Consider the following 11,132-nt stretch of genomic DNA (forward strand, 5'->3'; position numbering starts at 1 on the left):
CAGAATTTTCAAACATGCAGATGATGAGATTCACCAGCCTTGAATTTCTTCACAGCCAGCCACAACTTTCAAGAACTAATCAGTTGAGGAGAGAGATCACAGCTTTTCCAAGCGGAGAGAGAATGGGAGCTCCAAAAGTTGAAGAAAAAAACAATACAAATGGCTATTTATAGCCTTCAACCCTTATTGGGCCCAATTTCCCTTGTCTTTTTGGGCTTCTACCTTAATTATAAAATTATTGCCCCTAATATACTCCATCGCATATTTATCTATTTAATATATAAATGTCTATATATTGCTACTATATTCAACTACTTAATTAATTTCATTTAAAATCATCAAAATCCTTTTCCTAACAATCTCCCCCTTTTTGGTGTATTCTAAAAATTAATTAGGTTGATAAGTTGGATACTCCAACTCCCCCTTAATACCACAACTCCCCCTCAATATATGATCAACCTTTCTCCCCCTATTTTTGAAAAACATCAGATAGGTAAACCTAAGTCATCTGATTCAAGACATTCATGAATTTGAATACCACACAAGATGGACATAGTCATATCAAAACCCATTCCGCTTTGGGGATCAGAAAACCATTTTAATGTTGTAATGTGACATATACTATCACATACAATCATATTCCCTCTTTAATCAATTTTTGTAAATCAAAACACGAATAATATATTTGATTTTTGCGATTTACTTTAAAAATTATATCCATATGATTTTCGAAAAAAATTCATAAAAATATTATATAGCATATACAAATTTTTCAAACACAGTTTATGCTTAGTTCAAAATCGTAAATATTTAGGGAATCCCAAAACACGAGGGAAATCTGTATTGAATAGACCAATATGGTTATGTTATCATCATTTCCCCTTTCTCCAAAAGTTCATTAGATGTTTAGAAAAACACCTTCACTTTTTTTTACTAGTCCATTTCTCATATGTCATTCAGCTTCATCATTCCTTGATCAGCTCCTCTATATCACTAAATTTGATCATTCCTAACTCTCTTACTAAAGTGCTAAACCTTTCTCCTGATAGTGGTTTTGTAAATATATCAGCTATTTGTCTTGAAGTTTCTATAAACTTCAGTTCAATATCTCCTTTTGATATGTGATCTCTAATGAAGTGATGTTTCACTTCTATGTGTTTTGTTCTGGAATGAACAATTGGATTTTTAGCTATATTTATGGCACTTGTGTTATCACATAGCACAGGGATTTTAGATGTTTTAATCCCATAATCTTCTAATTGATTCTTAATCCAAAGAATCTGAGCCACACATGCTCCACTAGACACGTATTATGCCTCTACTGTTGACAATGCTATCGAATTTTGTTTCCTTGAGCTCCATGATACTAGTGATCCCCCGATGAAGATACATGCTCCACTTGTGCTCTTCCTTTCAATTTTACATCCTGCAAAGTCAGCATCACAATATCCCATGGGACTCATATCATGTCCTCTAGGATACCATAACCCTAAACATGTGGTTCCTATAATATATATGAAAATCCTTTTTACAGCTTTTAAGTGTGATTCCTTTGGATTGCTTTGGAATCTTGCACATAAACATACACTAAATAGTATATCAGGTCTACTGGCTGTAAGATATAACAGTGATCCTATCATTCCTCTATACATCCTTTGATACATTGATTTCCCTGCCTCATCTAAATCTAATTTAACTCCATTGCTCATTGGAGTTGGTTTTGCTTTCAAGTTCTTGAGCTTGAATTTATTTATGATATCCTTGGAGTATTTTTCTTGCGAGATAAAACAATCCTTTATCTGATTGTTTTACCTGTGATCCAAGAAAATATGTTAATTCTCACATTAAGTTCATTTCAAATTCACTTTGCATGAGCGTTGCAACTCATCACATAAGGATTTATTAGTATATCCAAATATGATATAGTCTACATATACTTGTACACCTATCATATTTCTATTCACTCCTTTTATGAATAGAGTATTGTCCACACAACCTCCTTTTATGAAGACGTCTTGTGGATGAACGGTTGTACTTTGACTATGGCCAACAAATCTCTAATCATGGGATACTAAATGGTCTTATTTTGGGTACATCAAGAAGTTCATGAAGATGATTGAGTGGTCAAGATGGGATCATCCACCCTTGGTATAAGAGGTGACAGCACAAGGAAGATGATGCGATGAAGTCCTTGGCCAAGGTAGTGAAATATTGGAGAAGAGTTCTCTGATGATTTCGAAATGCATCAGTACTAACTCAGATGACCAATTAGAATTTGACAATTGACCATACCCTAAGTCATCCTAGGAGCGTCCATTGGATGAGGGATTATACGTACATGGTAAATGATGACAAACAAGTTCCATGAGAGAGTCGATACACACTCCTTTGTATCTTCTAGAACACGAGGTATAGCTTGGCACCTTACGTGTTGGAAACTTGCCCTATCAATTTGGTTAAATCAATTTGAGAATAATTAATCAATATGATGATATAGTTAATTGATTTGGAAGGCCAATAAAAGTTATTTGGACCACTAGAGTCGTTAACTAGACTGATACATGGGCCTAGAGGGTCACACGCAAATGGTCTTTTGGACGTTGGAAGATATAACTTAAGTTTTGGGGGTTTTATGAAAACTACCCACTTAGTATAAATATGGGAAGGCCCAAAAAGAAATTCACCCAGGCCAGAATTGTTCAAGGGGCCTTCCCCTTCTTCTCCTTTCTCCCCACACACCCTCTCCATGCCCGATGCGATCGGGGCGGCGTAACGACGACGATGGAGGTAGAATGGGGCTCGCCCACGAGAAGGAGGTGATTCGGCTTGACGAGTATCGCGTGGATACATCTAGAGGCTGCACATTGGAGTAGCTTGACTCAGCTTGCTCCAGGATACAAAAAATCACAGATGCGATCCGCGTAAAGGTACTTCATTTCATGATTTCATTGATGTCGTTACGATTCTGTTATGTATCTTTCGTTGTGTGGAATCCTCGTCTTCATCCATTTCAAGGCCTCTAGAACCCAACAACCATGCGACCATGTGTCATTTAATAAAAACAAAATAGTTTTCCATGTCATATGATAATTAATAAGTTAGAATATACATTTTGCCTTCTTTTTTTAGGTAGAACATGTAGGACTCTTCGAGGTGTCAATAATGAAAGATGAGGAGATTGCACCAATAATTTAGAAAGGGAATATCTAGGGATTTGAAATCACAAACACAAAACCATGAAGCTTAATCAAATGGATGATAGAGCTGATAGTTGATGATCTCCAAGCTCTCCAAGTTCCAAGCTTAATATATAATGATTTAGAAAGCCGATTAAGCTGAAATTTTCACCATGGCTTTGTCTTTACCTCCTCGTTCAATCCATGCCATCTGATATTAAATTGAACCATGGATATTTTTGAAAGTCATCCTTAAGATTGCTTCCTACATTGGTGAGCTGATTGAAAGAGCGTGAGCTTTTGGAATACATCAAGCTCATTCTTGAGGTCCTAGGTGTTTGAGAAGAGCCAACATAAAAGAGGGGGGATCTTACCTCTGCTTGAAAAATGTCATGATCTTGGTAAAATGTAAAGATTTAGAGTAAGTGTCATCACCTTACATATGTTATTTTTATCATGATAATTAGCTTAAATCCATCTTATTATCACATCTTACCATCAGATTATGACTTTACACCTCTTGATCAAATTTTATGCCTTTCATGTCACCATGTCTTCATTATCTTACAATCATCCCACTTATACAAATCATTGTTTCTTCATAACTCTCTTTCTAGTTACATTCCTATATCGGCATCATCACTTCTTTCTTTGCTCATGCGTTTTGATAATCTTGTTCATATCAGTATCTCCTATCTGCTATAATCAAATTAAACTAATTAAAAATTATCACCTTCTTCCCTCACATTTGCCAAATCTCTCTAATCCATATTTGACATGTATCTCTGTCTCATTAATCACAATTTAAATAATATAAAATCATGAAGTATTGTTCCATGTAGAGACGATTCTTACTTATCTCTAGTTAGATTTATTTACGAGAGTAAATATTTATATTTTTATTGATTACACTATGACGTAGGACGACTATGGGATGGACGATGTAGGGCGGATGACGAGGCTATGGGTAGGAATGGGTTAAGGGATAAAACAATCCACAGAAATCACGGTCGATTCTCGGACTTAAAACCGATGAAATCTGGTGGTGCAGCTCCGACCCTTATCGAGGGCGGGAGTACTGTCTTCCCCCACCGCGACGATGCCTAAGCACCGAAATCAATACCTCGAATTCACGTCGCGAAGAAACACTCGAGAAAAGGAGAGAAGAAGAGGAAATCCAAGTCTAATTCTGACGGCGGTGGAAACTTCCCGAGAAAATACTGAGCGGAGAACACGTCGACACCACAGGGTTCAGGTATACCTCAGCACCGCAGCGTGTAGAGGCTGCAGGTAATTCTGCTCGTGGCGGCACGGCGGCGTGATACTGAACGGGCGCTCCGGCGTTGTCCGGCCCTGGTGGACGTTATGGAAGCGGGCGCCGGGTCGCGCGACGACTCGCGCGCGCGGCGCGAAGTGCGCGAGCGCACGGAGCAGCACGGAGCGCGCCGGCGCGGAGCGCGGAAGCGCGAGGCGCCAGCGCCGGAGTGCGGAGCGCGGAGCGCTGCGCGCCGCGAGTGCGCGAGTGCTGCGAGCGCACCAGCGCGCGAAGCGCTGCTTGAGGCGCCGCCGACGGCGCGCAGCGCCGCGATCGACGCGGCGGAGGCGCACGGCGGCGGGGATGGCACGCGGTGGCGTGCGGTCGTGGCGTGTGACCGCGGCTGCGCGGAGGTGATGACGACGGCGGCAGGCGGCGGTGGTGGAGGCGGCGGCGGCGGTGATGACGACGGCGGCGGCAGCGGGAAGGTTAGGGCAAGATGAGGGGTAGGGCAATCCTCCAAGAAGAGTTAGAAAGAAAACTCAATTCTTGAATTATGATTGCCTAATGAGTTCTTGAAACAAATGACCTTATATAGGCCTTGGAGGAAAGAGAAAATAACTAGAAAATAAGACGCAAGGGAAAACGTGCATCACGTCACGCCAAAGGGCAGTTGTGGATCTGCCTTTGGCGTCGTGTCATGACGCGCGTGGAGACGTGCGCGGGTGGTGACGTGGCGGACGACGGTTGTGGCGTGTTGACTTCTTCGTTGACTCCTGTTGACCGAGGTGGGTTGACTTCTGTTGACTTCATCTTTGGATCCGTAACGTCTGTGTTGACCCCGACTGCCTGCGGTGACGTGTCCCAGGCTGATGCATTGGCGTCCTCGCCATCAATTCCCCCGGGGTGCGAAGAACTCGACTCTGTCGAGTAAGCAGCTGAGAGCTCCAGGGGCCTGACCAAGTCTGGGCGCAGGCGAGCCAAGTCGTCCTCCGTGATCCACGTGTCCTCCATCGACGCTTTGCCCTGCCAACGAACAAGAAACTGCCGCACCATTCCACCTTTGGTGACGGTGATTACTTCGTCCAGTATTTCCTCGATGATTTCATGCCAGTCAGAAGGTAGAGACGGGGGAGTGGACAAGTCAAACTCGCTCACCAGAAAGTCCGCGGGTAGAACATGGCTATCAGACGAAGGAGGTGGGGCTTTAAAGGCAACTAAATCTGAGATATTGAAAGTAGTGCTTATTCCCCACGAAGAGGGTATGTCAACGGCATAGGCATTTTCCCCAACTCGTTTGAGGATCGGAAACGGCCCGGCACTACGAGCATGAAGCTTAGTAGCCCGCTTGGAAGAAAATCTCTCCGGCCTAATCCGCACCATCACCATATCACCTTCTTTAAATTCACGAAAACGACGGTGCAAATCTGCGGATTGTTTATATGAGGCATTACTATGGGTGATGCGTGTACGGATTTCCTCATGCAGACTTCTAATATGATGCGCAAATTCATGACCGTCATCTGAGACTCTAGCATGCGGTAACATTGGTATGAGGTCGGTAGGGGTACGTGGAAGGTGACCATGCACTATTTCAAATGGACTCATACCGGTAGTACGGTTGACTGATGCGTTATAAGCAAATTCGGCACGCGGAATGACAGAATCCCAAGACTTGAGGTTGTCTCCTACCAATGATCGTAATAGGTTGCCGAGGCTCCTATTAACGACCTCGGTCTGTCCATCAGTTTGGGGGTGGAAAGCTGTAGAGAATTTAAGCTTTGTTCCCAAAAGATGCCAAAGAGTTTTCCAAAAGTAGCTAGTGAATCGGACATCTCTGTCTGACACTATGCTCTTTGGAAGTCCATGGAGACGAACTACTTCATTGAAAAACAATTGAGCAACATGAGAAGCATCAGACGTTTTAAAACAAGGAATAAAATGAGCCATTTTTGAGAAACGATCCACAACCACCATGATGGAATCATGGCGCTTGTTCGCCCCAGGAAGCCCTAGCACAAAGTCGATGCTCACATCCTCCCACGGTTTTTGAGGAACTGGTAATGGAGTGTAGAGCCCAGTATTCTGCTTGACCTGTTTGGCGAGAGCACACACGACACTGGGACACTATATTAGCTACGTCTCGCTTAAGGGAGGGCCAGTAGAATCGATGCTCAACCATTGCGATGGTTTTGTCTCTCCCAAAATGACCACTAAGGCCTCCAGCATGTGTTTCCCATACGAGAAAGTCCCTAAGAGAGGAGCGTGGGATGCAAAGGCGTCGATCATAAAATAAGAATCCGTTTTCTAAGAGATAGTCTTGGTTAGCAGAATTCGGATTCTTGCCTAAAGTCAGCAAAATGGGAGCAAAATCAGGGCAATCAGGGTACAGGTCTTTCATGTGATCAAATCCAATAACCTCAACCTTCATAACATTCAGCAAATGGACCCTTCGACTCAAAGCATCCGCGACTCGGTTCTCTACACCCCTCTTGTGTTTGAGGACAAAGGTATATGATTGAATAAACTCAACCCATTTAATGTGCCGCGAATTTAACTTCTGCTGGGAATGGAGATACTTAAGGGCTTCGTGATCAGAGTAGAGAACAAATTCTTTGGAGAGTAGGTAATGACGCCAATGACGTAAAGATTGGACGATCGCATAAAATTCTTTGTCATAGGTAGAATATTTGAGCTTAGCATCATTTAACTTTTCACTAAAGAAGGCGATGGGATGATTCTCCTGACTCAGGACCCCACCAATTCCTAATCCCGATGCGTCACAAGCAACCTCAAATACTTTATCAAAATCAGGTAGTCGAAGAATTGGGGCTTGAGTCATTCTACGTTTGATCTCCTCAAAGGATCTTTGAGCTTCTATAGTCCATTGAAAATGAGTTCCCTTAAGACATTCAGTCAGGGGTGCCATGATGGTGCTAAAGTTGGATATGAAGCGACGATAGAACGTTGCTAGACCATGAAAACTACGAACATCATGCACACTTCTAGGTGTTGGCCACTGGGTGATGGCATCAATTTTGGCCGGATCGACGGATACACCTTGACCAGAGAGGATGAAACCTAAGAAAGAAACATGACTAACAAGGAAAGAACATTTTTTTGGGTGAGCGTACAACTGCTCGGTTTTAAGACTTCACAAACTAAACGAATGTGTTGGAGATGATCTGGTGTGGATCTGCTATAGATAAGGATATCATCAAAATAAACAACCACAAAATTTCCTATGAACGGTCTGAGTATGTGGTTCATCAATCGCTGAAAAGTGCTAGGTGCATTGGACAACCCAAAGGGCATAACCTTCCACTCATAAAGTCCATCTTTGATCTTAAAGGCTGTTTTCCATTCGTCTCCCGGTCGGATACGAACTTGGTGATAACCGCTCTTAAGATCAATTTTGAGAAAAACTGTCGAACCTGCCATCATATCAAACATATCGTCGATGAGGAATGGGAAATCTATACTTGACAGTAATCTTGTTGATGGCTCTACTATCGATGCACATGCGCCAACTCCCGTCCTTTTTGGGAGCTAGTAGTGCAGGGACGGCACAAGGACTGAGGCTCTCTTGAATGAATCCCTTGTCCAAGAGGTCTTGGACTTGACGTTGGAGTTCCTTGTACTGCGTGGGATCCATACGGTAGTGGGGAAGGTTGGGTAACGATGACCCCGGAACAAAGTCAATAGCGTGCTGAATATCGCGCATTGGAGGTAAGTCATTGGGTAAATCATTGGGGAAAACACTAGCGAACTCCTCAAGAAGCTGAGAGACCTCATGGGGTGGAGTAGAGGAGTCCTCGGGGGAGTGATCAGGAATCATGGCTAAACACATAGTCATTTCACTATCAAGCTCTTTTTGAAATTGGGATCCACTAATAACACACAAGCCTATGGAAGTAGATTTCGAGACGGCCCTTTGCGGGTTATGAGTGTAGGGATGCCATGTGAATTTCTTGCCCTGATGGATGAAAGAACAAGTATTACTCCGACCATAGAGGTGTACATCGTTATCATACAGCCAAGGGCGGCCGAGGATAATGCTGCCCACCTTCATGGGTAGAACATCGCATAAAATCTCATCTTCATAGGATTGGACCTTCAAGGGGAGACGGCATTGGTTTTTCACAGGGATAGAGGTAGCATCAATCCACGAAACATAGTAGGGGTGAGGGTGATCAATCAACGGTAGTCCCAAACGCGAAGTCATAACGTCGGAGACGACGTTAATACAGCTACCACTATCTACAATCGTCTTACACATCTTATCACCAATTTTGAAATACGTGTAAAATATGGACGTCCTCAATGCAGGGTTGTCAGTAGTAGGTTGAGTAAGATTGCAACGGACAATTCCTCTAACTGATGTAGATGGGTCATGACGAGGAAGAGATGGGGGGCAATCTGTGATGCCAATAAAGCTCACTAATCCATCATCAAGCACAAAATCATCAACAACATGGCTCTCTACTCTATATTCCTCTTCCTCTAGGGATGGCTCATCTAAGGTAGGCTCGCTTTCGAAGGGTTCCTGTCCAATGTGCAAGGCTCGAGAGGGGCATTGGGAAGCTCTATGACCTCGACCTTGGCATTTAAAACAAGTCAAGCCAGAAGGACCGAGTTGTGAAGAGTTGGATTGAGGAGGGCCCTTGCGGTGGACTCGAGGGACGGTGAGCTACGAGTTGTCGGGGTAGGAAATGATTGAGTCGGAGCGGCGGGACGGTGTTCGGATGGAGTGCGGGTAGGGGTAGGAGCCCGGGGAGCTGGAAGTGGCGGAGCTGAGAGAGGTGGTAGTGGTGGTGCTGGAAGAGCTAAGGAGGTTGACGCTGGATTGCACGGTTGGCATAAGGAGTAGATAAAGGGGGCCGATCGGTGAGAGCAGGGCGATGATACACAGGAGAATGATGTAAGTTCTGACACAGCTCTAGGTCTTCTACGATCTGGTAGGCCTGCTCTAACGTAGTGGCTTTACGGACTAGAAGTTCCGTCTCAAGGTACGGGTTGAGACCTGTCCGAAAGCGAGAAATAACAACGCGGGGGTTCTCCTCGACACGACACCTCATGTAAAACTCCTCAAATTGGGTGATGTACTCGGAAACCGGACGTCTACCCTGTTGTAGTTTATGCCATTGGTCTAAGAGGTTGTCTAAGTGAGCTAGTGGTACATATTTTTCTCTGAGTTTGTCCTTCATTTGAGGCCAAGTATCGATGGGCGGCTCACGGCGGTTATAAATCGAAAATTCAAGGTTTTCCCAAAAGATTTTGGCTTGTCCTCCTAATCTCATCTCGGCGTACTGGACTTTCTGCCACTCTAACATATTGTACCACTTGAAATAGCTATTCAATTTTGACTCCCAATCGAGATAGTCTTTAGGGTCTCTAGATCCCTCGTAGTATGGGACATCGACTTTGACGCTACGTTGAATCTGCTGCCAGTGGTGGTCGTGATCCGCACGACGGTGATCGCGAGGAGGAACCACCACTTCGGGTGGAAAAGGATCGTTCCTGTCCGGACGACTCCCGTTCCACCCGCGATGTCTATCATCAGGCGGATAAGGATCATTCCGAGGAGGATGATTCCTATCTCGCTCTGGGATCCTCCCCTCCGGTGGATGGTAATCGTCTCGTAGTGGACGATTTCCATCGTGCACCGGGGCTCTCTCCAAGGGAGGGTAGGGATCGTTCCGCAAAGGATGATTCTTCTCCTGGCTTGGGGTCCTAGGCTCCGGTGGATAGTAATCGTCGCGACGATTCCTATCACGAACTGGAGTACGGGTATCCGGAGGAATCATATCGTCATGTTCGAAACGGTTCTGGTTTCGACTTCCGGATCTATCATCGGGACGTATAGGATCATCAACGTAACGATGATTCCTATCACGATCTCGAGCTCTAGGATCTGGTGGGTAGTGGTTCTCACGATCACGGCGAAAACGATCCGGGCCTCTATTTTCGAGTTGTTGAGTTCGGTCGCTCACCGCGTCGATCGAACTACTTAGACGGTTGTCCATGTTGGTCATTCGTGTATTCATATCACGAAAACCATCATGGAAAGCGTCTAGTATACGATCAACGTCCAGGCGAGAAGAGGACGGTGGAGTGGGTGACGCCAACTCATGGATAGGGGCTGACACCTCACGACCGTCTTGGGGTTGGTCTGTCATCGGAGCGGGAACTCGTTTGCCTGAACGCAAATGCATGCAAGGGGACTGACAAATGATGAATGAAGACGTCTACGTTGGCGGAAATGGCTGGGCGACAGGTTAGGCTCTGATACCAATTTGACGTAGGACGACTATGGGATGGACGATTTAGGGCGGATGACGAGGCTATGGGTAGGAATGGGTTAAGGGATAAAACAATCCACAGAAATCACGGTCGATTCTCGGACTTAAAACCGATGAAATCTGGTGGTGCAGCTCCGACCCTTATCGAGGGCGGGAGTACTGTCTTCCCCCACCGCGACGATGCCTAAGCACCGAAATCAATACCTCGAATTCACGTCGCGAAGAAACACTCGAGAAAAGGAGAGAAGAAGAGGAAATCCAAGTCTAATTCTGACGGCGGTGGAAACTTCCCGAGAAAATACTGAGCGGAGAACACGTCGACACCACAGGGTTCAGGTATACCTCAGCACCGTGGTGCGTGTAGAGGCTGCAGGTAATTCTGCTCGTGGCGACGAAGGC

At 44.7% G+C, this 11,132-nt stretch overlaps 1 pseudogene; it reads right to left on the bottom strand.

Annotated features, from left to right (window-relative positions):
* Positions 1 to 965: 965 nt before the first annotated feature.
* LOC144714643 (secreted RxLR effector protein 161-like) lies at positions 966 to 1,709 on the bottom strand (annotated as a pseudogene).
* Positions 1,710 to 11,132: the final 9,423 nt, after the last annotated feature.

Source organism: Wolffia australiana, chromosome 17, assembly GCF_029677425.1.
Source record: "Wolffia australiana isolate 7733 chromosome 17, ASM2967742v1".
Taxonomy (NCBI): Eukaryota; Viridiplantae; Streptophyta; class Magnoliopsida; order Alismatales; family Araceae; genus Wolffia; species Wolffia australiana.